The 27,853-nt window shown below is 40.8% G+C and overlaps 1 pseudogene; it reads left to right on the top strand.

Annotated features, from left to right (window-relative positions):
- The window catches only part of LOC130604735 (FRAS1-related extracellular matrix protein 2-like), a 57,238-nt pseudogene extending 30,381 nt beyond the window's left edge, over positions 1 to 26,857 (top strand).
- Positions 26,858 to 27,853: the final 996 nt, after the last annotated feature.

Here is a 27,853-nt window from a genome sequence, read left to right as displayed (position 1 = left end):
CAGGACCCATGGACTTGTGCACGTTCAGATTTTTAAGATGGTCTCGAACCAGTTCCTCTCCTACAGTGGGGGCAAGGTCTTCATTCTCACAGTCCCTGCATCTGCCTTCCAAGGCTTGGGTGGTTTGGTCAGAGCCTTTGCCAGTGAAGACTGAGGCAAAGAAGTCTGTCTTAGAGGTGTTCAGTCATAAGCCCACAGATGGAGCCTCGTGCCAGTGGCTCCTCAGCCAAGCGCACGCACCAGGGGTCTGAACCTGCGGTTCCTCTCATACTGAGCAGGATTACTATTGCAACAACACATCATCAGTAGGCTAAAACTAACCTGTCTCACGGACGGTGGATACACCAAACGTTTCTAATACTTGCACAGTACTGTAAGTGTCTGTACACTGGCTTAAGCATACGTACTTACCACTCCTCCAGTGGATAGTCTTACAATCTGTTAAAGAGCAAAAGATGATTTCATAGGAATGTGACTGGTTATGTCTGAAAGATGAACGCTTTGGGATTTTTGTTAGTACTGGGGAAAATGTTTTTTTTAACAGGTAAAATTTCCCATTGTAAAGTGCAGTGTGCTAACAGCTGAAGTATGCAGACTAAACTTGGAATGATTGTTAAACTTAGCAAGGCAATAAACTTTTGCTGAGGTTATTGTAAGCCTGAATGTGCCTCTTTCCATCTGGACAAAAGCTGAACATAGCTTTGATACTGGATATGACTGTATTTGCGCAATCCTTTGGTCAGGTTAGTCATGATGGGGCACTGCGTGCCTCTAACAACAAGGACCAGGGAACCCTACAATGAGAAAAAGAACAAAATTGACAAATACTTTAAAATACATGTTATAGAATTGTTTGCAGCTTTAAGGGATAATAGTAAACCTGTTTTAGCCTGCCCAAGAAAAACAAAAATAGAGAATTTTATTATTAAGACCTGATAGTGTTCCAAAATTATTTGTAACAGATAAGTGACCAAACAAAGCATAAGTTAGCATTGATTCAGGCCATGATTAGCTGTAATATAAATTAACCTGGAACATGATACACATTTTTCTCATTTGTGGGCTTTTTTATATTACAAATTTTTACAGAAATGTCCATAGTATCATCACCAAATCCAGAATTTTACACTTCTATGAACTGCTTAGCAGTTCTAATAAAAAGTAGATAACCTTACTGCAAAGTACTAAGCATAGTCCTTCATGTGTAATGGCAAACTCCAAGGTTGGAACCCCTTTATTTGTAAGTGCAGATAGTCAAAATATAACTGAGATTGATTAAAGGGCAATATAGCAGATACGCTTGAATAATTATCCCATAAGTGTTTAAATATCTACAGAGGTGTTATATTACCTCAGTAGCACCTCAGTACGGTCAATGGAGATTTTGTCAAGTATATGACATACTTCAGAAAAAAATGTTCCATCAGTAAAGTTGTCACCATAAGGTGAGATAAATAAAAAACATTTTAAACATTATTGCATTCTCTTAGTTATTATTCCCGTTTTGAAAGTCTGATACCAAAGCACAGGCAGGAGTGGAAATTATTTTATCTTCCTGGTGGTTCTGTTGACATATCTCCTGAAAGTTTCATAAACCTTGTGAAATCAGTGGTACCCACAGTGCTGTGTCTGTCTGAGGATGGAGGAGAAAGCAGTTCCTTCGTTTTACTGTTTCAGGGTTGAGGTTTCTTACACATACTCGGCTTACGTGTCTCTCTTTGAAGGGCACTATCTTGCTGCATTTTAACTAAGTAGTACTGTATAATGGCCTTATATTGGAAAGCAGCACAAATAACCGTGACTTTTTTTATGTGAAATGCATTAAAATTTTCAGTATTCTGTACACAGGCTTATTTTCATCTCAGATTACAACTGTAGAAACTTACCCTTATTTAGCATCTGAATGATTCAGATTTTCACCACCTCTACTCAGGTGTGATATGTTTTGTGTGTTATCTGGAGGAAGGCATTGATCAAAGCTTGAGGTACGGTTTGAGAGGCATATGCCCAGAGGAAAGGGAAAGCAGACTTTATAAAGAAAAGAACCCTAAAATTTTGTTGTCAGTATCATAAGGAGGTGCCTGCTTCAGACTGCCTCAAGTGAAGATCCATAGCTCCTCACAGAGTCATGTTACATGCACATAAGAGCCAGGAATAACTCATTATTAGGTCTCAAGACTCTTCAGTAACCAGTTGCATATAGCTTAGTGCATCAAAAAATTTAAACCCTAAATATCTCTCCAACTAAATATTACTCCACATTCTCATAGCATTACAGTGACATTAAACTAAATTGTTAATTCAAGAACTAAACAGAAAAAGGAACAGCAAGTTAGTACTCAGGACATAATGTTATCCTTTGATCTAGAGTCTCTCAAAAACGGAAAACAATTCAGGTTTTTTTGGTAGATCCTTCTTCCTAAACCCAGTAAGCTTCGAGCTGCGTATCATTTTCAGTAATGTGGCTGGGAGCAAGCTGCCATGTCTAGCTGAACAAAGAGTCTGGTTGTTCAGTAAATGGCTTTGAAGAAGTAGGTGCAAACAGCTTATGATTTCCTAAGCAAGTGGACATCCATGTTATTCAGGTGACATCACAGGTAGAACAGGTTTCAGGACTATAGCTTTGAAAAAGAGGAAAATAGAAAATTGGCTGGTTTTCCAGACCAAGCTAACAGTGAGAGATATTAATTTATGATGGAAAATTGAGTTTATATCAATAGTTTATGGCATTTCATAATTGAAATCACTGTTGTTTACTAAAGATTGCCAGGTAGCTCAGATGCTGTTGTGCTTTCTTAGTTAAATCTTTGGTAATTAATGCAATGATTTCTTCACTGATAATCCTAAAAGGGAAAGAAAAGAAAAGCACAAATAAATAAATGACCTCCACTTTTAAAACTGCTTTTCTTTTTTCCTACTCTTTTTTAACTTGGTGATCAGCTTTCAAAAACAGAAATAAGGTATGTGTCTTAATGTCTTGTTTTGGTAGAATTTAAAGGGTACTGAGGTTATCTTTGGGCTCCATAATAAGGATGGATTGTGTTTCAGAGAGAAGTGATTGATTTGCTGTAATGATTCAGTCATAAGTATCATCTTCCTTGAGGGCTGGATCTGTATGTATACGAAAAGAGATACAATTGTAGAGATACCAATTTTTTAATCTTATTTTCATCTGCTTGTGCTGGAAATTAACAAAAGTATTTGCTTGCTCAGTATTTTTCATTGATAATGAGATTGAGAGACTTTGGATCATTGCAGAAACCATTTAAAATCCTCTCACAGGGAGAATTAGAACAAGCTTAGCACAATTTAAGATGACAAATTAGGGTGAGTATGACAGAAATTTGAAAGAATAATATGACTGAGTATTGCATTTCCTTAGTCCATATTTCAAAACAAAAATATTGTTATTGAAAGGGGCAGCACTGATGTCTGAAGTTATAAAGTTACAGTCCATACAGTGGTAGGTATAGTATGCACATTCAAGGGGTGGAGGGGAAAGCTACTCTCCCTGTTAAGGAGGCTGGTATTTAAAGGCCAATCCAGGACAGTTATTGCAGACTGCAACAAGCTGAACTCCTTGATCTCTTAGAATTTCAAAAGAATTTACAACCTGTGCTTGAAGATCCATCAAGCTGTGCCTAAGGGAAATTGAATGGACTTTTGGTATTTGAAAACAGACTCCTATGTAATTATAGAAAATCAACCAGTATAATTTTTATATTAAATCTAGAATCTTGAGCAGTCCTTGCTGAGGGGAAGAAGGAATGGGAAAGAAAAGATGATACTATATTGCAAGTATTTTTTTTAATACGAATAATAATTTTCTTTTAATAGCAAAGACTCTTGATTACTCTCGCCAGAGCAGATAGTTTGCAGTGATTGTCTTCATGAAATGTGGTCAAAATTTTAACAGTTTTTGTCATGTTGTAGTTTCTCAAATTATTTTTCCACTCTTGGTGGAGGACCCAAATGATTTTTCTGCCCACTCTGTTGAAGTAGAATCCCGATCCTAGTGACGACAATATAACCAACCTGTAGTGTTGGCATTGCCTTGTGCAGAGTTTCTGTGCTCTACCCAAGTTGGTTAAACAGAACCAACCGTCAGTATCAGATTGGAGGGCATCATTAGCCACTTAATAATCCATTAGCTGTGACAAGAAGGCATGTAAGTCTGGATATTTAGACTACTACTCTTCTCCCCACCGTGTGGGGAAGACTTCAATATGAAAAAGTGGGGGAAAAAATAAAATGAAAAAAGCCAGTGGGAAAGGAATGTGATGATCTTCAAACTGTTACCTGTCACAGCAGTGGGAAAAATACCAGAACTGGCAAATAACTGGTTATTTAAAATGGTGATTGGAGAGGTGAGAGGAAGGTGGGGAGAAAAAGTTGTGTTGGGGTACTGCTTTAGGCAAAGCAAATTTTCTTTGAAAACAGCTTGAAATATTTGATTGACATAAAATGAGAGATTTAATTTGACTTTGACTTGTGATATCCTTTTTCTTAAAACACAAAAATACTTCAAGAATTAGAAAACAATTTTTCAAGAAGAAAGCCAATAACTTCAATCCCCCAAAGGCTGCTAATATTTACTTAGAAGTCCTGCAGTCCTGATGAATAGATCTGTCCCTCAAAAAAAAAAAAATGTTTTTGAAGAGCTTTGTGTTTTGTTAAACTACTTAACCCTTCATCAAGGGTTTCATTGTCTAACCTTGTTCTTGAGTTTTGCATGAAATAACTTGGCTTTGTCAGACATCCTTCTGGGCTGAGTAAGAAAGGAATTGTTTCAGTCTGTCTCAAAAGGTTGAAAATGAATATTAATGCAGTCCTTTTGCAACACTTGTACCTTCCTTAATACTGGATGCTGAAGATCTCATCTATCTCTGCAACTTGCAGTCTTTGTGATAACTGGGGTTTGGTCTGATGGTAATGTGAAGGTTCACGGTTTAGTACCTCAAGAAAGTTACAGTAAGTGTTCAAAGATGCCTGCAAGCTGCAGTGGTAACATTTATATAGGTATGGGTCAGATGGTGTTCTGGTGGTTTTATATATATGTGGAAGAAGTAGATAGTGCCTTTAGGCAGATATAAAATTCTCAATTAGCTGAACAGTCTGTCTGTCCCTGTTGAAAAAAGAACTTAGCTAGATATTCTCCGCCATTCACAAAAGAACATTTATTTAGTTTTGGGAAGGTGAGACCCTGAACGTAAAAAAATATTACTAGGATATAAAAAAAAATTACTAGAACTTTCATTATTTAGTTGTTTACCATTATATAGAAAAGCTTGTGTATTTTTCTGTGCTCTCTTTGGCACACTGAGTCATTGGAAGAGCTGTCTCTTCTGTAAAACTGGCTTTAAGCTCAGTAATAAACTGAGCTCTGGAAAATACCAGGTAGCCAAAAATTAAAAAAAATTCTCTATGGACCATGATGTTTTACTCTAAGCTTCCATTTCCCAGCTGTAGGAGACAACAATCACAACTTCTAGAGCTTTTCAGAACAATTTACATATTCCCAAGAGGTACAATAGAAATGCAGCATATTAGGTAAGTACTAGGTTTTGTGCAACTGTGCTAAAATATGTTGCTGTTGTATTGGAGAGATTCTCTACATTGTGTTAATATCTATTAGTAATAATATGCAACACAGACAAAATGGGCCAGGCTTTATTAATACTGAAAGCAAGATAAAGCCTGTTATTGTTTAGGTGACAAAAGTAAAGGAGGCCGCGTATTGAATTTAGCGGACTCTATCCACTACTTAGTAAAAGCAGCAGGTATAACATGCCTCCAGTGTGTGCATCATTCTTGACGGTTATTCAGAAAGGTGACTAAATTGGCACTAGTTTGAGACAGTCTTGTTTGATCTCTTATGCTGGACAACAGAGTCCGCTTAAAACCAATTTAATATTGACCTTTTCCATGACCTGGATTTGCAACTTTTTGTATTCCCCATGAATAAATAAAGTAAGTTTACCACACTGAAGAGAAAAACCAGCTTGTTACCCTTTAATCTGACACATCTGTGTCAAATGTATGCTTTAACAGCAATTAAAAAAATAAAGGTCTAAACTCTAGAAATCCTGCATTTACGTTTTAGAGAGAGGGGAAAGTATATTTAGGTATATATTTAGTAGTAAATAAAAAAAATAAAATCTGGTTTACTTAACAGGAATATAATGGAAGAACTTCCCCATGTCTTATGTCTGTGTTACGCTACGTAGTCACAAATTTTGAAATAGCTCTTTTACTTCAAATGGTGAACAGCCACAGCCATCTGTGGAAGATCTCTCAGCTGAAGAAAAGATGAAAAATATGTAGTCCTTTATTTATTTAATTCACTGAGGGACTTCACTTACATTATGTGGTAGGCAGGTGAGTGATAATACTCATGTAAATGGACAGTAAACATTACTTGCAGAAGACTGCAGGAGAATTTGCAGGAGAAATTGGGAATGCTTTTTTTTTTCTTTTTTTTTCTTGCAGGTGTTAATATATTAAAAGTCAGAGTTTGGGCACTAAAAGTCAGACTAAGTGCCAGTTTAAGCAAGTACACAAGAGCAGGCCAAAAGAAAGTCTCTCAAAAATATGTGCATTTCTGTCTTTGGTAATACTGAATATTGAGTGGATGAAAGTGCTGGTTACATGGAGATTAATGTCTGGGGGACTGGAACAAATTTGTCCAGAGCAGCTTCTGTTATGGTGCATTCCAGAAAAACAGAACCAGTGTCATCAGAGGGTGAGTTACCCATAAAATTGTCACACAGATTGCTTTAGAGTATATGAGCATGAAAACAGGATATCTGGCATTCGCTTTCATTTATCATCAGTGTACATATGGGATGGAAAATTTAAAAGACATCAGACATGGATTTATCAGGTAGAAAATGTGATATTTGTATCCCTGTTGTGTGTGGCAGGGACAGCTTGGCTAAACTCGCTGACTTTCTAATGCAGACTTCAGAATGGATGTGAATAAAATGATTGTTAATTTACTTGCACCTTAACTGAGGGCAGAGGTTGGGAAATACAGTTGGAGTGAGAGTATGGTCTTTATACCACTGAGTTTCCCCAGAATAAAACTGAAATTACAGCCTAAATCTGCAGTTGTACTGACAGCACCATTTCAGGACATTAGCCAAGGAAACTTTTAAGTTCTCTCAGTTACAGTGGAGAGAAATTCTGCACCTTGGTGTGACCTCCAATGATTTTTCTCTGTCCAACACTGACCCAAAATACCCTGAATCTGATGACTGTCTCTGTAAAAACCTTTTTTTTTTGTTTCTCAGTCCCAGCAAAAAGCCATTTTCCCTATCAAACTTTGGCAATGCTTAGGCTGGCCAAAATTTTGTGGTGCTGTTTAAACATATTGCTTGTTGTTAAATAAATTTTAAGGTGCAGTTATATCTGCTGAGTGTCAAAGAGATAAGCTGCATTAATGAGAGTTAATGTATGTGATAAACATATGAGGACTCACCATTCAGGTGAAAAAATATGATTTGGTCTAAAAGGATTTTTGGCGTTGGTTATTAAATAGTGAACTAATGTTGCATTTCTAATCTTGTATCTATAGGGGTTTTAAAAATCACTTCTGTTCAAGGCTGGTTATGAGATTTGAAAAAAAGAAAATCTCTTTCACTAAGTATTTTGCTAATTTCAAGTATTTATACATATACACAAAAAAAAAATGAATGCAGTTATGTATGAAATGCCTATGCACACAGTATTTGATTAAGGAAAGAGTAAAACCTGTGCAAGAATTGTGGTCTTCATAATGCAGAGATCTGACCAGGGAGGTCAGCTTTTAAGCAGGTGAGTGTTCCTTGCCCCTAATCCAGAGGCTGCAGAGTGATGTTTAAAAATAAAAGGTACAGTTGCTTTTAAGTATGTGAATTTCAGCATTCTGTGACAAAGAAGGGGAAGGATTGCTGTCATTACAAGCAACAAGTAGGACATTTAAAAGGGGAGATAAGGAGGAATGCTCTGGTTAAAAAGAATGCAAAATTATGGAAATAGTGAGAATCTCAGTGAAACAATGAGACCTGAGTGGAAGGAAGAAGTGAAGTTATTCATCTTCCAATTTAGATTTAATAGTCTCATAGCATACAAAGGTTATTCAAGGTGTTTTCAACTGCAAAAGAAGCTGCCTGCTTCTTTTGGTGATGAGGCAGTGGTAACAGCATGATTTTCAAGTACAGTGATCTAACTCAGTGGCAAGGCACTTTTTCTTAGGAATTATTCTGGGGCAGACATCTGCTCCTTTAAAGTTAAATAGCTTAGTAGAACCTCATGTATGTAGTCCAGAGTTGAGCAAAAGAGTTAAATTGCTGTGGTCATTAAGTCTGTTGTGTGTTGTTGAGGCTGTTACTGCAGTTTAAGGGATCTCATATAAGTTTTAATTGTGCTTGATGGCATAAAAAGTAAATGATGATCCAGTATGTATTGGCGTACATGTTGTACTGCATATACATTGTTTCCAAATTTATTTGCATGTGACAAATCTAGATTAAATTTTCTCCAAGACAGCAATAGAAACAGTTGCAAACATATTTCACAAATATACAACTGAACATTAACATATTACAGTCACTGACTATATAAGTTTTGTTTCTTCCCAAACAGCTGGAGTTGGTCATGTGGGCATCAGCCATAACCTGGATTTTACACCAGGAGTCAACATGCAAGTGTTTTGAGTGATTACCCTCGATGATTTGGGCCAACCTATTCTGGAGGGTCCGGAGAATTTTGAACAAGTTTTCTGCATGGCCATGAATGCAGTGCTCAGGGCACCTAACAAAACTGCCATCATTATTAACAACACCATATCTGACTGTTGAGTACCAAGGGGCCCCTTTTCAAGGGTTTCTCCTTTTACTTTTTTAAGAGCACTTAGGAAGTGGAAGAGCTTTTTTGGCATAAATTACTGTTGTGTAAGTGCTGTGATAGATCATTTACCCCAGCTACACTATAAAGATTAACAGCTGTGTGCTGCAGTTTTTCAAATAATAATGCAGCTACTGATGCTCATGCTGTTGCATAAAGCTGTGACTATATAGACTTTTTTACGGGAGCATTAAGGGGGGAGGGAAATGTAGGTGTAAAACTTTAAAAGTAAGCAACACTTGACACAGAACCATTTAGAGGTTCTCCAGCACTAGGTAAATAAAGCAGGCTGACTTTCAGCAGTCTCAGGTTTCTGCAAATTCACTGCACTTCAAAGACTTAAAGTAGCTATATTGTTTTTAGAAAGCTTGTTCTCAAATAGGACTCTGAAGAGAAGTTACAATTTTACTGTGAAATATTCGGTTGTTAAAGTAAGTGTGAAATATGATGCTGACTTCAGTCCTGGTCATCTTCCCTTTTTGCCCTTGTAGTATCATGCACCTACTTCTTCTCTGTATCAAAAGAGAATGTGTTATAGAAAATAATCCTGCAGCTCAGAAATGGCTTAAATGCTGTTTTAAAAAAAAAAATCACCAAACATTAGCTACTATGACAAGACTGATGACGGTACTAAGTTGGCAATTATTTGCTGTAGACCAGTAAAGTATTTGAATTCATCTGTGTTTAAAAAGCATGTGTACATTTGAACTTTCTTTATTGTGAAAGCTTAGCAAATAAAATGCTGAGATAAAGAAAATTACTGCTTTGTTTGTTTGTTTGTTTGTTTGTTTTCATCGGGCAAAGTGGTTAATATTTTCTGCCCAGATGTGAGGGTCCTTTTCAACTTGTGCAACATAGTCTGTTGTCAGTACCCAAGGTACAGTTCGAAGAAACAGTGTACCTGGCAAATGAAAAAGATGAACAGCTGATGGTGGTGTGGTGGTGTTAACCATAAATCCACAGTGCACTGCTATACTTGCCAGGGTTCTGCCCAAGTTATGACAGACTACAAGGAGAGGCCAAATACAGGTGATTCTGTAGTGGTGTTTCTCCCAGGTAAGCTTCTCCCATTGGAATTTGAAAATGTGTTAAGTAATCTGATGTTAAATAAGAGCTAGACTTTCAAGACGTTTTGGGAGTTGTTATACAAGTTGAACTTCTATGGGTAAAGAAGGGGGCTCAGGACTATTGCAAGCCTGAAAAAGTGTGAGGTTTTATCCTGCTCTTTTGTGCTCCTAGGAAGAATAATGTCTTATTCTCGCTTCATACCTTTCTGTAGGAGAAACTGAGAAGCCCTGTGTGGTAACTCTGGAGGAGGATGAAATTTATGAGGAAGAGGAGGAATTCGAATTGGGGCTTGGAACATTGGCAATCAGAAAGATGCCATGGTCAAGATTAAGAATGAAGAAGACAGTGAGTTTTTATATTAATTGTTGATTTTATATGTAGCTGCAAATGGGAAAATGGAACTAATCCCACCTACTGTTTAGTTCAGCAGTCTTCAAAGTACCCAGTATCATGTTTTTCAAAAAGCTGTCAAGTATTTTATTTTTATGTTTTGAATTTGCACTTTATTCTGAATGCATTACTGGCTCTGCCTTTTGTGAGATAATGGGAAGAGAAATTCTCTTGCTTGTTTCCATTCCATATATGTGTTGCTTTTGTAAGTGTATCGTAGATCTGACTAAGTTGAAAGAATCAATCTATTTTTGGTTTTCTCCAAATTAATTTTTGTATTAGCATTGGATTGGACATGAGATCCTGTTTGCTCTGGGCTACTTTGAATTTCCTAACGTGGAATGCAAACTCATGATTTCTTCATACAAATGAAATTTCAGCCTAGCTTAGGTTGTTATCTACCCCAGTTATGTGTTTGAGCAAAAATCTGTTCTTACGCTTTTCCTTCAGGTCCCCTGGGGTGGCAAGACAGTTGGGATATTGTTATTATAACTTAAGATGATGCAGGAATAGGCTGAAATTTCTGATTCTCTTATTTTACTGCAGTTATCTATTCTGCTTTCAACATCCTGCAGTATGGAAGAGAGATCTGCCCTAAGGACCTACAGTAAGGAGTGGTGGGATACTTTTCATAGAAAAGCCCATTCTTGAGAGCTGGCACCCAGGCCCCCATCTCCCAGGAAAGAGTCCAGCTTCAAGATGCCAAACCCATGTTCTCTTTCTGTGACCCACTGCATTTTGATTTGCTTTCTTCATAGTGACATGGTTTTGATGGGGTGTCACTCTCACAAGAGCAGTTTGTATCATGGTGGTTATGCAGACTCCCTAGGGGAGTAACTTTTCTACAGTGTCTCCCAGGGAGGTATGACCCTGAATACAATTAAAGTAAAATGAGCAAACAAGGTCTTTCCTTTCTTGCATGTTTTTGCTATTGACTGGGCTGGTGTCAGAAATGGGTACCACTTTCTCCTGACTTTAACAAGTAGTAGCAGTCCCCACTTGGCTCCTGGATGAAGGACCACAGGAGCCTATTTTTAATAGATCGTTCTTGTCTTGGGATATCATGTAGATGAACATGTCTCCTAAAGACCTAATGCCAAGAGACTTCTCAGCTCAAAGTGCAGGTGTTTTGGCTCCTGCTTAGATATGCACTGCAAATGGAGCCTGAGGCTGTACCCATACTGGCATAATAATATATCTGGGACCATTCCTTGCCATGCAGACCCACTCTGTTGAACTTTGCACTGAATTAAGATCTCTGCACGCAAACTGCCTCCCTAGTCCACACTAACTGTGAATTGTGTCCAGGAGCTGTTTGGAAGAGAGCTAGTTAGCTTGGCACAAAATCATGTCAGGATACTATGCTTAGATATTATTTTAAGTTTTCCAACAAGTAACCAGTATCAGCTTGTGTGTATTTTTTCTGCCCAGCAAAAGTGGGTTAGTTTTACTTGGTAATGGTGCTGAAGAACAGATACTAACAGCTCAGATTACTACATTTGGAGCAAAGCCATGTTATTGCAGTGGAATACGTTACTTGAACACAATTGACAAAACAATTTTTTACTCTTGATTTTGCATTAATTTGATGGGCTATTTTTAATCACATATTAAATTCAGAGAACTAGAAACTGAGCATTCTGTTGAGGTAGAGTTTCTGTGCGATGGTATAAGAGAAGTGAGAGAAACGTTTACTGTCCACCTGAAAGTTGTTGAGAACATGGAAGCAGAGACACAGGCAACCACTGTTGACAACAAAAGCTGCCATTTGTAATGATTTTTTGTTTGTTTGTTTGTTTGTATAAAAACATCTAAAAACCCATGTACTCACAGCATGCATGACAGCCTGCTATTCCTGTTCCTGTGGTTAGTTTGGTGCGTGCCTGTCTAAATACAGGTATAGCTGTAAATCCACACACTTTGAACAAAGTCTAGAAGTCTTTAATTACAAATTTTATGTATGAACTACTATATACTTAACAGAGTGTTTGGCAGTGGAAAGCGCTCTCATTCTTTCCAAGTTACTGGTATACATCTTATGAAAGTGTAGTGCACTAGCCAGCCTGTAGAAACCTGGTTTGAGTACAGATGGCAGAAAGTATCAAGAAGACTTAAAAATGTAAAAAAAGAAAGCAAGAAGCCAAGCCATGCTGTGCTGCTTTGACCAGTGCTCTGCACCACTTCGTGGACTCAAGTACAGCTTCATGAGGCCTTCTTTCCATTCCCATGGTAGGAGGTCTGTGGGCATAGGCCCCTATTTTAAAAGCAGAGGCCCTGAAGTTAACACAGTCTTTATACTTCAGCTGGTAAAAGCTTAAAGTGGCTGTCAAGTGAGATAGAATTGATGCGTAGGCTGAAGCTACTGCATAGTCTCTGGAATTACTTTAGGAGAGTTTTGGGGTTTGTTTTTGTATCTTGTGCTCATGGCAAGGTTTTAAGGGGATAGATAAGTCAGGAGTAAAGTTCAGGAAAATGAGAAAATGAGGAGGAAACATAATCACAGAATCATAGAATCATTAGGGTTGGAAAGGACCTTAAGATCATCTAGTTTTCTTTTGTTTCTTACTACCCAAATCTACCTTAATTAGCAATAAATTAGATTATTTTTTCCCAAGTTCAGTATGTTTTGAGCAAGTTATTGGTAGGCAATCTCCCTGGTTTTAGCTGGACCATGAGATTTCTCATCCTATTTCCTCCTCCTGCCAAGCTGAAGGTGAGGAACTGGTTGTGTGTTTGACTGTGTGTCAAGGATGGAGGGGGGGGGGGGGGTGGGTGTTGTGTTTTGTTGTTTGTTTTTTTTGGGGGGGGGGTGTTTAAGAAAAATTGGAATATTTTTATTTATTTTTCCTAATGTTTGAAGAATTCATTCTTCCGTAAGTTTTGGCTAGTTTCTGGTGAACAGGTTTTAAGTGGAAAACCTGTAAAAACCTCTGAAGAGTGAATCTTCCTTAATACAAGTCACCATTTTATTGAAGAATCCTGAATTAAACCAGAATGAGCTTGGTGGCAGAAATTAAATTGCAGGCACTACTTCTCCTTCTCCTTCCAATCCTTATTGTCAGCAGTATACATAATCTTTTGTCTCTCTCAATTCAGTAAAGCCACTGCATGCATTGAAGAAATGGACAGCATTGCAGATGTGACGTTTCCAGCAGTGCCCCAGGTTGTCTCGCTTCTGATGCATGATGATACTGCTAAAAGCACCCGGCAACTGGCTATCCTGTTGTGTGTGTAATGGTACAGCTTGTTTCTACATGCTTTTGTCCAGCTTACTCATTCTGTGCTCTGGAACATTGAAAAAGTGTTCAGTTCTGGAAAATGACAACTAAAAGCAGCAGGCTGTTACTGCGTTAGAGGCACAGAGGTCTTTTTGCTGACCTAATTCAGAAGGAGAACTTCCAAGGGAGGGTCACTAAATGCCCCTAACATGTGACAGCTGTTTCTGCAGTGGGTATATCTTGCTGATCTAAATAGGTCTTTGGTACTGGGCTGTGCTGTCAAACTAATAACCAGTTCCAGATGATGAGCTGGACACATGGAATAAGGGCCAGAAATACAGAGATTTCTAAACCCAAAGCTAAGCGGGCAGGAAGGTGAGGAGAAGCTAAATGCTGCCAAACAAGGGCCCTGACTAGGCCTTACAGAGCTTTCCAGAAACAGTTTGCATCCTGGGTTTCATGAGTAGAGCTGTGCCATGAGCAGCTGAACAGCAGATTTTACCAGCGTTGACTGAACAGCCTTCGGTGTCAGCCATCTGTCCCATCTGCAGGAGGCTGCTGTCCCAGACAGAGCTGGCAGAGGGACAAACACTTGTGCATCTGCTGTTCTTGTGTGAAGTCAGGTGTTCTAAACCGTTGATCAAGCATGATTTTGAGAGTGGGGGGGAGGGAAAGAAAGGTGAATTTGGCACTAGCAAAAGGCACACATGCTTCACTCCTACTTGATTCTGTTGTGGGGAAAAAGCAACAAACTGCTGGGAAGAGTAGAGTTGTAACTTGGCAGCGCCTTGCCAGGGATGTATGAATTCAGGCCATTCATTTTATATTTCTACCAGTTGCTAATTAATTCGAGTGGTTTCACTCTGGGATTTTCCAATGTAGTGTGTCTGAATTAGGGAGAACTGAGTTTGTTTTTGTCAAATAAGAGTACAGGTCATGGAGTTAGCACTGGTATTTTCCAAGTTTGCATGGTCAGAGGTGACACGTGAGTTGTAGCAACTCGCTACTACCTGGGGTTTGTGGTTTTATTTGTTCTTGTTTTCAATTAAAAAAGCCACATGGCATTCATTCATATCCCCTCTTATTAAGTATGCCTGCATGAAGGTTTTATTTTGCTGAGACACTTCTAGTAATAAGCATGGTTCTGATAGAATGATGCTTAGCAGTTTGCTTTCCTGGAGCAGGTGTAGGGAAGAATAGATAACCCCCTTCATTTTGTGTAAATGATTATCCATAGGCATGCAATCCCAAGTATTCAGACTTCGATAAAACTGGATCCATCTGTGCCATGGAAAACATCAGTGATACCCTGACCCTCTACTGCTGGCTTATCAGTGCTCCAAATGGGAGTGATGGTGTTACCAGCCCGATGAGGGAAATGGACTCCAATGGTTCTTTTTACCAGCACCGGATCCATCTCCTTGGACTCTATATATTTCCAGGCAGGCTTCAGGCTTCAGTGTGCAGCTTGAGCTGTGAACGCCAAAGGTGGTGCAGTTCTGGAGCTGTTAAGTCCAATTTATACAGTAAAAGAGAGGAAGGAAAGTTTTTAATGCTGGGAGTTAGGTAGTCTTTATTGGGAAAATGTGAGGCAGTGCGTGCAGCTGATGGAGGTCTGCTATGGGGTGTTTTGTCCTAGGGAATTAATGCTCATATGTTAGTTAATTCTTTTTTTCCCTAGGGTTTAGATTGAGCAGCATGGGCAGGGCTTTGAGGAGTTCCCTAACTAACATGTCAATGTTTCTGCATTTTTCTGACTTATCTCTATGGACAGACATTTTCAAGCTGCTTAACACCGACACAGCAGTTTAGAAGACATCTCACAACCTGTCTTTTCCCTTTCTTCAGGTCTTTGCCAGCCTTGCATCACAGGAACAGTAGTAGAACCTTTCTCAGCTAAAATTTGCTATGCAGGTCCAGATGATCCTGACCCTCCCAGTCTGATCTGACTAACAGTCACAATGCCCCATATGGATGGTAAGCATCAAGTGGTGAGTGTTAATTAACAAATGCTGCTTTGCATTTTTCCTCCCCCGTGGGTTTGTCTCCATAGTTGTTTGCTGCACTGTGGCAGAATCATGAATAATCAGTTTTTAATTAACAACTTGCCAGTTGCAAGTTTAATTTATGGATGAAACGCTGGGTATCCGTAGCTCCTGTTTCCAGACTACAGCTCTAAATATATGTTCACAAGCAGTTAATGAATACTTCATTTGCTCTTTTCCATTCAAGATCTTAAATGGGTCATGTGACATTTATGTTTTAGGAATGCTGCCAGTCATCTTCACATGCCCCTTATCCAACTTTGAGCTAACACTTAGCCCAGATGGCACTCATGTGGGATGCCACAGGTGCTCCAACCTACTGGACTATAATGAGATTCAGACCAAACATGAGTTTGTTACAGAGGAAACTCAAAACCCCAAAGTGACTGGAGAAATGTCACCTTACCAGTACAGCAGTACTCTGTGGTCTGCCAAAACCTTGTGTTTCTACCATAACCTCAAACCTGAGGCTTGCCTTTGGGAGTTGAACAGCTACTACAAAATGTCTGAACTACTGACGTACTGCAGTGGCTCCATTGGCACAGATGGGCCGGTATGTGACAGTGAAATGCCTTCCTATCTCTACAGGAGATTTTGGAAGCATGAGTGTAAAGTAAACTCTTACTAAGGATTGCATGAGGAAGGATTTAGTCACTATGCAGGCAGTTTGGTATGTGTTCCCTTAGCATAAATGTTTTTAGAAGTAAATATTTGTTCATTTGCACTGTATTTCTGTGCACAGCCATGATTAATCTTCCTGGTAACTGAGCACAGTTTACTGCATTGCTGTTGCTTCTACTCTGGATTTTAGAAACTCTGTTTTTTTGACTCAAAAGAGCTTTTCCAAACTGTGTACGTACTTTGTGCCATCACCTAAAGCCCTACAGTTTTGTTGTCATATAGAAGTAAAGTATGTTGCTAACCCTGGAAATGTATTTTAAAGCTGCAGGAAAAAAAAAAAAAAAGTTCTTTACAAAAAAAACCAAAACAGTCTTAATTAGAAGCTCTAATTTATGCTTACAGTATTCTGGCTTTAAGCAGAGCTGTCACATAGGTGAGATCTTATAAATAGAAGCTTGGTTGATAAGAAACAAGCAAAAAGAAGTTTACCCAAAATACGATGTTTTTTACATAATTTCCCTGAGTAAAACAGGCTGTTGTTCCATGTTCCAGGTATTTGATTTGAAGTACATCAAACATTGATCACAGAGCAGGCAGGTGTCTCCTCCTTGCAGAGCGGATTGCATTTACTTGTAAAATAACCCAAGGCACAAGCACCCTACAGCAATTGCACTCTAAATTGCAGGGGGCTGTAGGCCCTCTGTGCTGACTCCACATTTAGATAGCCTTGGTTCAGCAGCTTCATGCTTCCCCATTCCATAGGTGCTCAACTGATGTTCTGTGGCCAAAGATTTATCTACTAACAGGCTTGGCTGCCCATTCTGGTTTCCTGGATGTGTGGCCAAAGAAGATTTATTTACTAACAGGCTTGGCTGCCCATTCTGGTTGCTTGGTTGTCGCTTGGTTAGAGAGAGACCTCTATACCTCAGACCATAGTTTTAAATTGCCATGTTTCAGGGGGCTATAATCTATAGAGTTCAATCTATTGTAAAGGAAAGTGTTACTTACAGGACTAATTTCTGCATTTGTATTTGATTTCATTTTGGAGAGACATGAACCCTGTTGATGTTAAATTGGCAAAGATCTGGGGACACTATCAAGTGAGGTGGTTTGCAGCACCTGAAATAATAGTGATGTCAGTAACAGATGAACAGTGTTTCCATGCAGTTTTTTTTTTCCCTAGGTTTGAGGAGTGCAGCTCATGAGAATACAAGATTGGCAGTGGAAGTAATTTTTTTTTTCAGGTTGCATGCAGTAACCTGGTACCTCGATGTTTTCAGGTCTTAAATGGGGTGGTGCAGTCATATGTAACTCAGCAGGTACCTCTCTCTGTCTCCTGTGTTTTCCATTCCCTTGCTGCCATTGGTGGCTGGCAACAGTTTGATTTGCAGTCTGAACTGAGACTCACCTTTGTGTATGACACAGCTATCCTGTGGGAAGATGGGATAGGCAGCCCTCCTGAATCAGAGCTCCAAGGTAAGCTGCTTCAGACACTGTCATTTCTAAACTCCATTTTCTTCAACATTCTTATGATGGAAAAGTGTGGTCAGTAGCTCAATGCTTTTCATTTTTGAGAATCTCAAAAGCGGAACCAGCATGCTGACTTCTTTAGTTAAAACACCCATGCCAAAGCACAGTTATGTTTGGTTTTTAATGCTGTGTATTACTAACCTAGATGTTTTGAATCTTCCCTCAATTGCATGCTGCTTTTAATCTATAAAAAATTAGATAAATTAATGCACAAACCCACCTCTAAAGCAGATGTTCTCATGGAGAGATAAGACTCCAGTGATGAATTTGTACGCAGTTACAGGGCAACAGAAACACTGTAGATAGCCCTGTGCAGAAGAAGTGCCTGAGAAAGGGACCTTACTGAAGTATGTAAGGTACTGGAGTATCTTAACCTTGGTATCTGTGTGACAAAAAATCACAGACCCTTTCTTTCTCCTGCTTGCACTGTGTTGTATCAGCATATGTGGGTATCATTCAGATGAGTCTGGTCTTATGTCAGTGAAAGGGAGGAAAAAAATATCTGCCTTAATGGATTGAACCATTAGCAGGCGTAAATGAATGCATTTCTTCTGAAGTTGGTGGGTTTGGAGATCTGTCTCAGAACAATCAGTGTGACAGGATTTAATACCTAGGTGGAGCACCAGGGTTTGGGTAAGTATTTTAAATCTCCAGATGCACAACATATGTGAAGAACCTTCCTTTAAAAATGCACTTGGGAAATGCTGGTGGTAAAATCATTGGCTTCTTCCTCCCCAGACTCCTTCTATTCCACAAGTATGTGGATCAATGATGAAGGGCAACTAATGGTGAACTTCCGAAGAGAGATTCATTTCCAGGACCAGCTGGTGATGTCCCACCCAGGTGAATGCTCAACCTGTCCACCTGTAGTATTTGTAGTGCTGTCTACGTGGCAGAGGAGAAAGGTACCACAGGAAAGGGTCTGTCTCAGTGCAGAAGGGAGAATAAGTCACTCAGTCACTTTCTTTTCTGGGGTGCAAGTTAATTTCTTTCCATTCTCTTGCTTCTTTGCTTTTGTGTGCTGATTTATACCATGCCAGGCATCAATACCAATTATGGGAAATTGTAGTTTCCTTTAACTCTTTCAGGAACATCTCTGGCATCAGTGGTGATGTCTGCTGATCACCCTGACCTCACATTTACACTCAAGTCTCCTACAAAGCAAGCCAACCTTCCACCAGCAGAATTTTATATCCGACTTTGCTGTGAGTTTGCATTCAGACTTGAGTTTAGGAGAGCAAAGGAAATGTCAGCTTTTAACATGCTCTCCGTGCAGTCATCAGCACTATCCAATCAGTGTGAATCAACACATTTGGTTACAGTTATGTATTTTCATTACATAACAAGCAGTCAGAAGTCCCTAGTATCCCTGGAGCTTGACTTCAGAAGCCTGAACCTGTGCTCCTGCTAGCATTAGCCGGCACCATTCACTGAGCAGGCCAGTGCTGGAGCACTCTCTTGAAGAATTCACCTTAATGTTATCTCACTTGGCATTGCCAGGAGACTTTGATCCAAGAGTTGCTGCTGCGGTTGTGAGAAGCTAGATCTTTTCCCCACATGGGGCAAAGCTGCTTAACTCCTGCTGAGCTTGGAAGTGGGTGGGAGCTACTGTGGCCCCAAAGCCTGTGCCTCTGAGAGGGTAGAAGAGGCTTGCCTGAAAGCGTCTTGCTTTGGTGAGAGGGACTCAGCCCACTTAGCTCTGACTGAGCTGGCGGGAAAGGAGACACTTACATTCACAAAATCATCTTCTCTTCAGAGATATTTAGTATTTTAGATTTGGACATTGACATATTTGATTCTCACCACCACAGCAAGGTCAGTCCCTCTAAGGCCTGATACTGCTTCCATATTAGTCCTCATTTTACAGAGAAGTAGAGGAGAAGCAGTGTGTGTCAGTGCTTTGCCTATACTGCTGAAGTGCGTTGGCAGTGTTGGTGCATACACTTCCTGTGTGAGGTAAAGCACCGTGATCATAAACAGTTCATGAAAGTGTTTTATGTCCAAGTTTATGAGTGTTTTAAGGTGCTGCTGGGAATTTGGCTTTACCTCAGGGGCAATGTGAGCTGGAAGAGTGACTGTTCAGAGCCTGTGGAGATACTCATTTCTCTAATCTTTTCACAGGTACGAGATTATTCAGGTACTTACACTGTGAATTTCATTCTTTGCATTGCTGTGCCTCGTCAGCAATCTGCCGTTTGCATCATGTGCAGCCCAGGGAACCCACTTGCATTTGATATGGACATTAGGTTCCTACAGGTACACCATTTTACTTAGAACGTACATGGTTTTCTATGAAGGCACATGGGCAAAACCAGCCAAAGGCAAATTTAGGCTTCAAGGCAGGTGTTCTGTAACCACTGAAAGAGATGGTCTGATGTAGGCCATCCAGTACCAGTTGTCAAGAGAAAATCAGGGAGCATTTCAGATGGGTTCAGAAGGAGTTTTAAAGTTCTTGTAGATTGCTCAAGATCTCATCTTGTCACATAAGATAAAAGCAAACTAAAATATTTTTTCTAGCAATTAAAATATTGTTTCTCCATTTATTTATCTCACAGTCCAGCCCATTCCCAAGTACTTGGATGCTTTTCATCAGGAAGACAGAGGCTGAAGAAAGAGGGAATTTTCATAGAATCATAGAATTGTTAGGGTTGGAAAGGACCTTAAGATCATCTAGTTCCAACCCCCCTGCCATAGGCAGGGACACCTTAAGCTAAATCATATCAATCAAGGCCTCATCCAACCTGGTCTTGAACACTGCCAGGGATGGAGCATTCACAACCTCCCTGGGCAGCCCGTTCCAGTGCCTCACCACCCTAACAGGAAAGAATTTCCTTCTTATATCCAACCTAAACTTCCCCTGTTTAAGTTTTAACCCGTTACCCCTTGTCCTGTCACTACAGTCCCTAATGAAGAGTCCCTCTCCAGCATCCCTATAGGACCCCTTCAGATACTGGAAGGCTGCTATGAGGTCTCCACGCAGCCTTCTCTTCTCCAGGCTGAACAGCTCCAACTTCCTCAGCCTGTCTTCATACAGGAGGTGCTCCAGTCCCCTGATCATCCTCGTGGCCCTCCTCTGGACTTGTTCCAACAGTTCCATGTCCTTTTTATGTTGAGGACACCAGAACTGCACACAATACTCCAGGTGAGGTCTCACAAGAGCAGAGTAGAGGGGCAGGATCACCTCCTTCGACCTGCTGGTCACGCTCCTTTTGATGCAGCCCAGGATACGGTTGGCTTTCTGGGCTGCAAGCGCACACTGAAGCCAGCTCATGTTCATTTTCTCATCAACCAACACCCCCAAGTCCTTTTCTGCAGGGCTGCTCTGAATCTCTTCTCTGCCCAACCTGTAGCTCTGCCTGGGATTGCTCTGACCCAGGTGTAGGACCTTGCACTTGCCATGCTTAAACTTCAATAAGGTTGGCATCAGCCCACCTCACAAGTGTGTCAAGGTCCCTGTGGATGGCATTCCTTCCCTCCAGGGTATCAACCAAACAACACAGCTTGGTGTCATTGGCAAACTTGCTGAGGGCACACTCAATCCCACTGTCCATGTCAGCAACAAAGATGTTGAACAAGACCGGTCCCAACACTGATCCCTGAGGGACACCACTCGTTACTGGTCTCCAGCCGGACATTGAGCCATTGACCACAACTCTTTGTGTGCGGCCATCCAGACAGTTCTTTATCCACCCAGTGGTCCATCCATCAAATTGATCTCTCTCCAATTTAGAGACAAGGATGTCATGGGGGACAGTGTTGAACACTTTGTACAGGTCCAGGTAGATGACGTCAACTGCTCTACCCCTGTCCATCAGTTCTGTAGCCCCATCACAGAAGGCCACCAAATTGGTCAGGCAGGATTTCCCCTTAGTGAAGCCATGCTGGCTGTCACCAAGCACCTTGTTGATTTTCATGTGCCTTAGCATGCCTTCCAGGAGAATCTGCTCCAAGACTCTGCCAGGCACAGAGGTGAGACTGACTGGTCTGTAGTTCCCTGGGTCATCCATTTCCCCCTTCTTGAAAATGGGGGTTATATTTCCCTTTTTCCAGTCATCGGGAACTTCCCCTGACTGCCATGATTTCTCAAAGATGATGGCCAGCAGCTTCGCAACTTCATTTGCCAGCTCCTTCAGGACCCACAGGTGGATCTCATCAGGCCCCATGGACTTGTGCACGTTCAGATTTTTAAGATGGTCTCGAACCAGTTCCTCTCCTACAGTGGGGGCAAGGTCTTCATTCTCACAGTCCCTGCATCTGCCTTCCAAGACTTGGGTGGTGCAGTCAGAGCCTTTGCCATTGAAGACCGAGGCAAAGAAGTCATTCAGAACCTCAGCCTTCTCCAAATCCTGTGTAGCCAGTTCTCCCAAGAGCTTCCTGAGGGGGCCTACATTCTCCCTAGTCTGTTTTTTATTTGCTATGTACTTGTAGAATCCCTTCCTGTTATCTTTAATACGTCTAGCTAAATTTAATTCTAACTGCTAAGTGACATCGTTTTCAAAATTAACATGTAGTTCAGAGGTTGATTTTTAAAACTGAGATTCAGTGTAATAGAATTGTACCAAAAGGGTCTTTTTATCAAGCAGTGGGAAGCACTTCATGGGTGTTGAATTGAAATATTACTTTAAAGACACTGTTTCAGCAGTGGACTTCATTCTGCCACCTTTTAACACAGGATATTAATGATACACAGGAAGATGATTTTATGAGGAAGGAAATAACTGGAGTTGTGGTGGTATCTGCATATTAGGTTAATTTTGCACTTCTGTGTATATCATTGCATCCTTATGACTGTTACCCCTAGATTTATTGTGGCCAACAAGGTTAAATAGTGGTGTAAGACTGTTTAGTTCTTTACCTTATTTCTGTGCTGGAGAGCCGTTCACCTTCTGTTCCCCTTTGTATCTCCTTGGCATTACACGTGTGGTGGGTCTCCCAACACGTCGCATTCATGGGGCAGGCACAGACCGGTGACCTGGAGCCAGCTTCCTCCATCCAAATATGCTGGGCACCGTTAGGCTCCTGCAGCCACAAAGTGTTTGCAGTGGGGAAGGCAGGAGGGTGGTGACTGGGAGGGTCCTACCACTCCACCTGAGCAGTTAACCTTCTTGCAGGAAACTCCAGTGAGGTCTCCAAGCATGGCCTACTGGCAGTTACTTTTCTGGGCAGCTTCTAGGTTGCAAGTGGAGCATGTACAGTGCTGGTAGGGGCAGACAAGGTTTCTGATCCTGTGCTCATTAGTTTGAATATATGAATTGTTATTCAGAGCAGGGGAAATCAGTTAGTCTTGAGCTAGCTTCTAGTCTTGATCTCGTTTTATTGGCCCCTTGCCCACAGCCCTGTTCTCCCAGTAACATTTGCAAGTGTCACTGAAAAGATGCATTGCTGTCCCGTATCTGAGGAAACAGATAAACTTTCACTATTTTACTTCGCAAAGTTGAAATAAAGTGATACAATTGTGTATTTTAATGGGTCATGATGAGAAGAACAACAGGAGGTTTATGTATGTAGGAGGGATTCTTACAAATGCTGTGTACTGCTGAAAGGTTTGATCCACACATCACTACTATGGCAGTGGTGTGCAGTGATCACTGTAAAGCTACAACCAAAGGCATTTTCTTGATCATTTAATTTCACTTTTCCCCACAGGTCAGTGACCCAGTGGCAACAGAGTTCAGTCTAAATACTCAAATGTTTCTGCTGTCCAGTAAGGACCCTTGGATCTCTGATGGATCAATGGGATTTGGAGAAGGTGCCGATGTAGCCTTTAGTAAAGGTAAAAGAAGTCAATTGTGCATTCAGCATATTAGGAAAGCTAAAACAGAACCACTTTTAACAAGACCTGAGTATGTATTTTACTAGTTTTATAACCCCTATGTGGTCTATGTATTTGCACTGCAGAAAAAAAGAATACAGAAGCACTAAAATGTGATGTAATTTAGTGTAATTGAAGCAGGCTTTGGTTCTGTTTATGGGCTCGGAGGCGAAAAGCATTCCAAAGGTAGATATATTATGTATATATCTATGTATTTAGGTACATAGATCTGAAACCACAGTTCTGAAAACTTGCTTAGCTACTACATAATCACATATTCCCTCACTCTGGTTGGTTTGCTTCCAAGCTGTCAAGAATAGAACTTTCTGCCCCATTTTGAGGGGACTAAATAATTTCTAGTCTGAAATTATTCTAGTTAGAAATGCAGGAATTGAATACTTGTACACCTGAGGCTCCTCAACTTGGTCATGCACCTGTTCTCAGTTACAGACTGGATGCACAGTAACTGCAGCTGTCTTCAGCCAAGATGCTCAGAGTCATTCTTGATTTTTTTGGAGTTCTGGCCCACTGGTCTCACACTCTGTACTTACTGGAGCTGTTATCAGTTTCCAGGGAAAGTCCTGGTAATAGCAGTATTGGGCCAGAAATAATTTTGTATTTAATTGGTTCCTTATTTGAGTTATCAATCTGAAAGCCAAATGTCCCATTAAGAACTTTATTTGGCTTGATATCATGCCATCACACTGGGTAGTTTCTTATACATGAATATGGGTTGCCATCTAGTGAAAAGAAGGGAAAAGCTTGCTTAAAAATGAGCTGAACTGTAAGAGCCACACGTCAATATGAATTGTAACAGAAAATAAGACTAAAGCCCATGATAAACTAATAGTAATAGTCATGGAACAGAGTGTGCTCATGTGCCAAGGGCACACTTGAAGCTATATAATTCATGTCCTGAGGATTTTAAAGAACAGTGGTTGGTTATAATTTGATCTAATTTAAAATTGACTGGTATAAGGTAATGTGTGTTAATTTGCTTTATTAGGATCTGAAATCTATGGCTGAGTGATGGTTGATCCAGCTCAGAATCTTGGTGACTGTCGTGGTTTAAACCCTAGCCAGACAGCTTGTTCACTCACTCGCAGTGAGTGGTGCTGGGATGAGAGCAATCAAGCCCCCCCCCCCCCCCCCCCCCCCCCCCTCTCCCCTTCTCTGCTCCTGGAGGAACGGGGAGGAGGACTGAAAGAGTGCAACTCCCACAGGTTGAGACAAGAACAGTCCAGCAACCAATGTACAACACAAATCACCACCGCTACCACCAACGACAACAATGATAAGAGAAAATAACAAGGGAAGAGAACACAATACCACCAGCCAAGAAACGAGTCCCACCCGGAAGCCCGTGTCCTTCCGGGTAACTCCCAGTTACCCCCCACCCCGGGCATGACGTGCTGCGGTATGGAATACCTCCTTGGCTAGCCTGGGTCAGGCGCCCCATCTCTGCTTCCTCACGGCTTCCCCTCCTCCCTGGCAGAGCATGAGCCTCACAAAGTCCTTGGTCAGGGTAAACATCACTTAGCAACAACCGAAAACATCGGTATCACCAGCACTGTTCCCAGGCTGGAAGTCAAAACACAGCACTGCACCAGCCACCACGAAGGAGAAACATGACTGCTACTGCTGAACCCAGGACAGTGACTCCTTCAGCTGTACCATTGAGAAGGTAGGTGTTCCTTTGCACTGAAGCTGGTGGGTACATGCCCAAGTACAGCCCAGACAACCAGGAATACAGATGTCTGACTGACTCACCCTCCCTCTTGTACAGATTCAAGATCTGGTATGTAAATGATGAGTTACAGTAGCAGGCATTTTTTAGATCTCAGATTTCTACAAGAATCTGGAAATACCAGACTTACTTCCTTTAGGAAAAAGGTCCAACAGAGACACAAGCAAGAGTCTTTGGAAACCTGCAGTTTTGGGCTATACTAGCAGCTGATCACATAGATGCTTTTCCTCTGGCAAAACAGCCTGGTTCTGATGGTTTCAGCCTGCTATTCACTCCATTCTTCCAGGTATGTTGTCTGATATGTATAGCACAAAAATTCTTTCCTGCTTAGATGGCTGAGGATGGAGACCAGAGCATGCAGGTATTCATGGGCACTGTTAGTGACAGACTTGAGCAACATATTTGCTTTGTTCCCTATCCCCAGCAGTGTAGAAACAACGCCAGCATTGCTTTGTAACCCTGAGCTACTCTCTTGCAGCCTTGCTTTTGGTGAAGACATGTACACCTGTGGCTGCAAGAAGTCGTCACTGGTTTAGCTTACCAAAGGAGCCTTTTACAACGGAGAATGCTAAGAAATTAATTTGATTTTCCTGCAACTGGGGGAAACAATAACGTAGCTGGTTTGTGAAATAAGAAGAGAGAAGTCTGCATCCTGCTTTAGGTCAAATTAATTCAAATTCCTGAAGCCTTTTTTTTTTGTCTCCTGGAGTGGGTGGTGCTTGCTTAAATTAAGACCAGTGTTTTGTTAGGTAAATACAGTGGCCTTTCTTCATTAACACTAGAAAGAAGTAGACTCTCTTAGAACATAGTTTATCTGACCTACTTCAGCAGTCTGCATCAAGAAAAGATTAATCCTATCTCCATGTGTCTGTTTCTGCTGTTGACTTTAATTAGACGTATTTGGCATCAAACTTGAGGCATCTGTCTGGATGAACCTGAGACTTGGTGTTTCCCAGCATATAGTAAATGTGCATGAGGGGGTGGTTCTGGCTTGCTGGGGTTTCATACTTGTGGGGTTTTTTTAAGGTGGCAGCTGGCCGAGAATGGTACATTCACACTATCTACACAGTCCGATCAAAGGAGAATACACACAGGCACAATGGCAAAAGAAGTCTTGACTACTGCCACATGTTGTCCTCTGCTAAAGGAAGCGCTGGCACCACAGCCTTTAAACGCAGTAGTAGAGCCAGCCCAGACACCACGGTCTTCATGCAAGACACTGGAACAGATAAGAACAGGGGCACAAATATTCAGCATATTGCACTCGATCGTTCTGACAAAGCTCATTGTCCAGAAAGATGTGATCCCAGCTGGCACGCCACACCACAGGCCCACTCTGGAAGTAACAAGCAGGTACTCTGGAAATGGTGGTGTGCCTGTTACTGGAGGTGTGGCAGGACTGATGCTCCTGCTCTGCACTGTGATCCTAACTGTGTTCTTGTTGAAGCAGAGGAAACAGTGCTCTGCTTGGAAAAGCAAAGCACCCATCAACCACTCCAGCAGCAGTGACAGTTCCAAAATGTAGCCAGTTTCTTGGGTGCTTGTCTTGTATCATGTAACTTCACCAAGCAGCAGACTCTCAAATTTAGCTCTTGCCTGATTTCCTCACACAGACATTTGGCTGCTCTGGTTCTAGTGCTGGTTCAAGTATTTGTCATGGGCAGCTCTTTCTGGCAGGATTGGTGTTAGCAGAGGCTCCTGTGGGAGTGACTTTAATTTACAGAATTCAAACTACTACTCCATGACTGCGAGTTGATGCTTTATTCTTGGTTGGTTGGGTTTGGGGTTTGTGTTGTTTTTAGTTTTAAACCTAGTTTTTAAACCGTGCCTTGAACATGCAGCTGTGAACGTGCCTTATATCCATCATGGAAGGTTGGTGCTTAGATGGATGCTGGTTTTGATTACATGTACAGTATCTAGCTTTCATGCAACTGTTTTTGGTTTGTTGTTTTTGTAATAAGTATTGCAAGGGAAAGAAGAAGGAAGTATGAGAATAGAAGCTAAGTAGTAGATGACAATGCTCTGTTAAATGAGTGGTATCAAGTTTTGTCTTAAATTTTAATGAGGACCTCAGACATATGGACAGAAGACGCACAGGTAAGGCTGTAATTATGGTTACTTGTAAGGAGAGCATTACATGTGATCAATGAGAATTAGAACTCTTGTAAAGCTGCATTGAAAAATAGTATGTTATTGTTTAGGTAGCTGCTGGCTGACCTTAGTGCTTTCAAGCATCCTTAACCAGATTCTAGTACTCCAGAATAATACCAATTCCCTTACTACACAGATAATTGCCTTTCTTTGCTTGATTAGAGCAACAAACCACAGGCAAGTACTTCTAAAGGCAGCTTGTTTTGACAGATGGGACTGGGGAATCACTTGTACCAGCTAAAGAAAGTAATTTTTTACCTCTTTTTTAATACTTAGAAGAAAACAGATTTTGTATAGCTAGTAGTATGCCATTTGGGAGATGAAGGCTTAGTCCTTTTCTGGATGCTGCCACTTGAGAATTGTTAGCACAAATGAAGTGCTGCTT

The sequence above is a fragment of the Pezoporus wallicus genome, unplaced genomic scaffold (genome assembly GCF_028554395.1).
Source record: "Pezoporus wallicus isolate ANWC-B61680 ecotype Strahan unplaced genomic scaffold, APGP_CSIRO_Pwel_v1 contig_6597, whole genome shotgun sequence".
NCBI classification, from domain to species: domain Eukaryota; kingdom Metazoa; phylum Chordata; class Aves; order Psittaciformes; family Psittacidae; genus Pezoporus; species Pezoporus wallicus.
The sequence above is the reverse complement of the archived record's forward strand: the minus strand, read 5'-3'. Positions and strand labels throughout refer to the sequence as shown.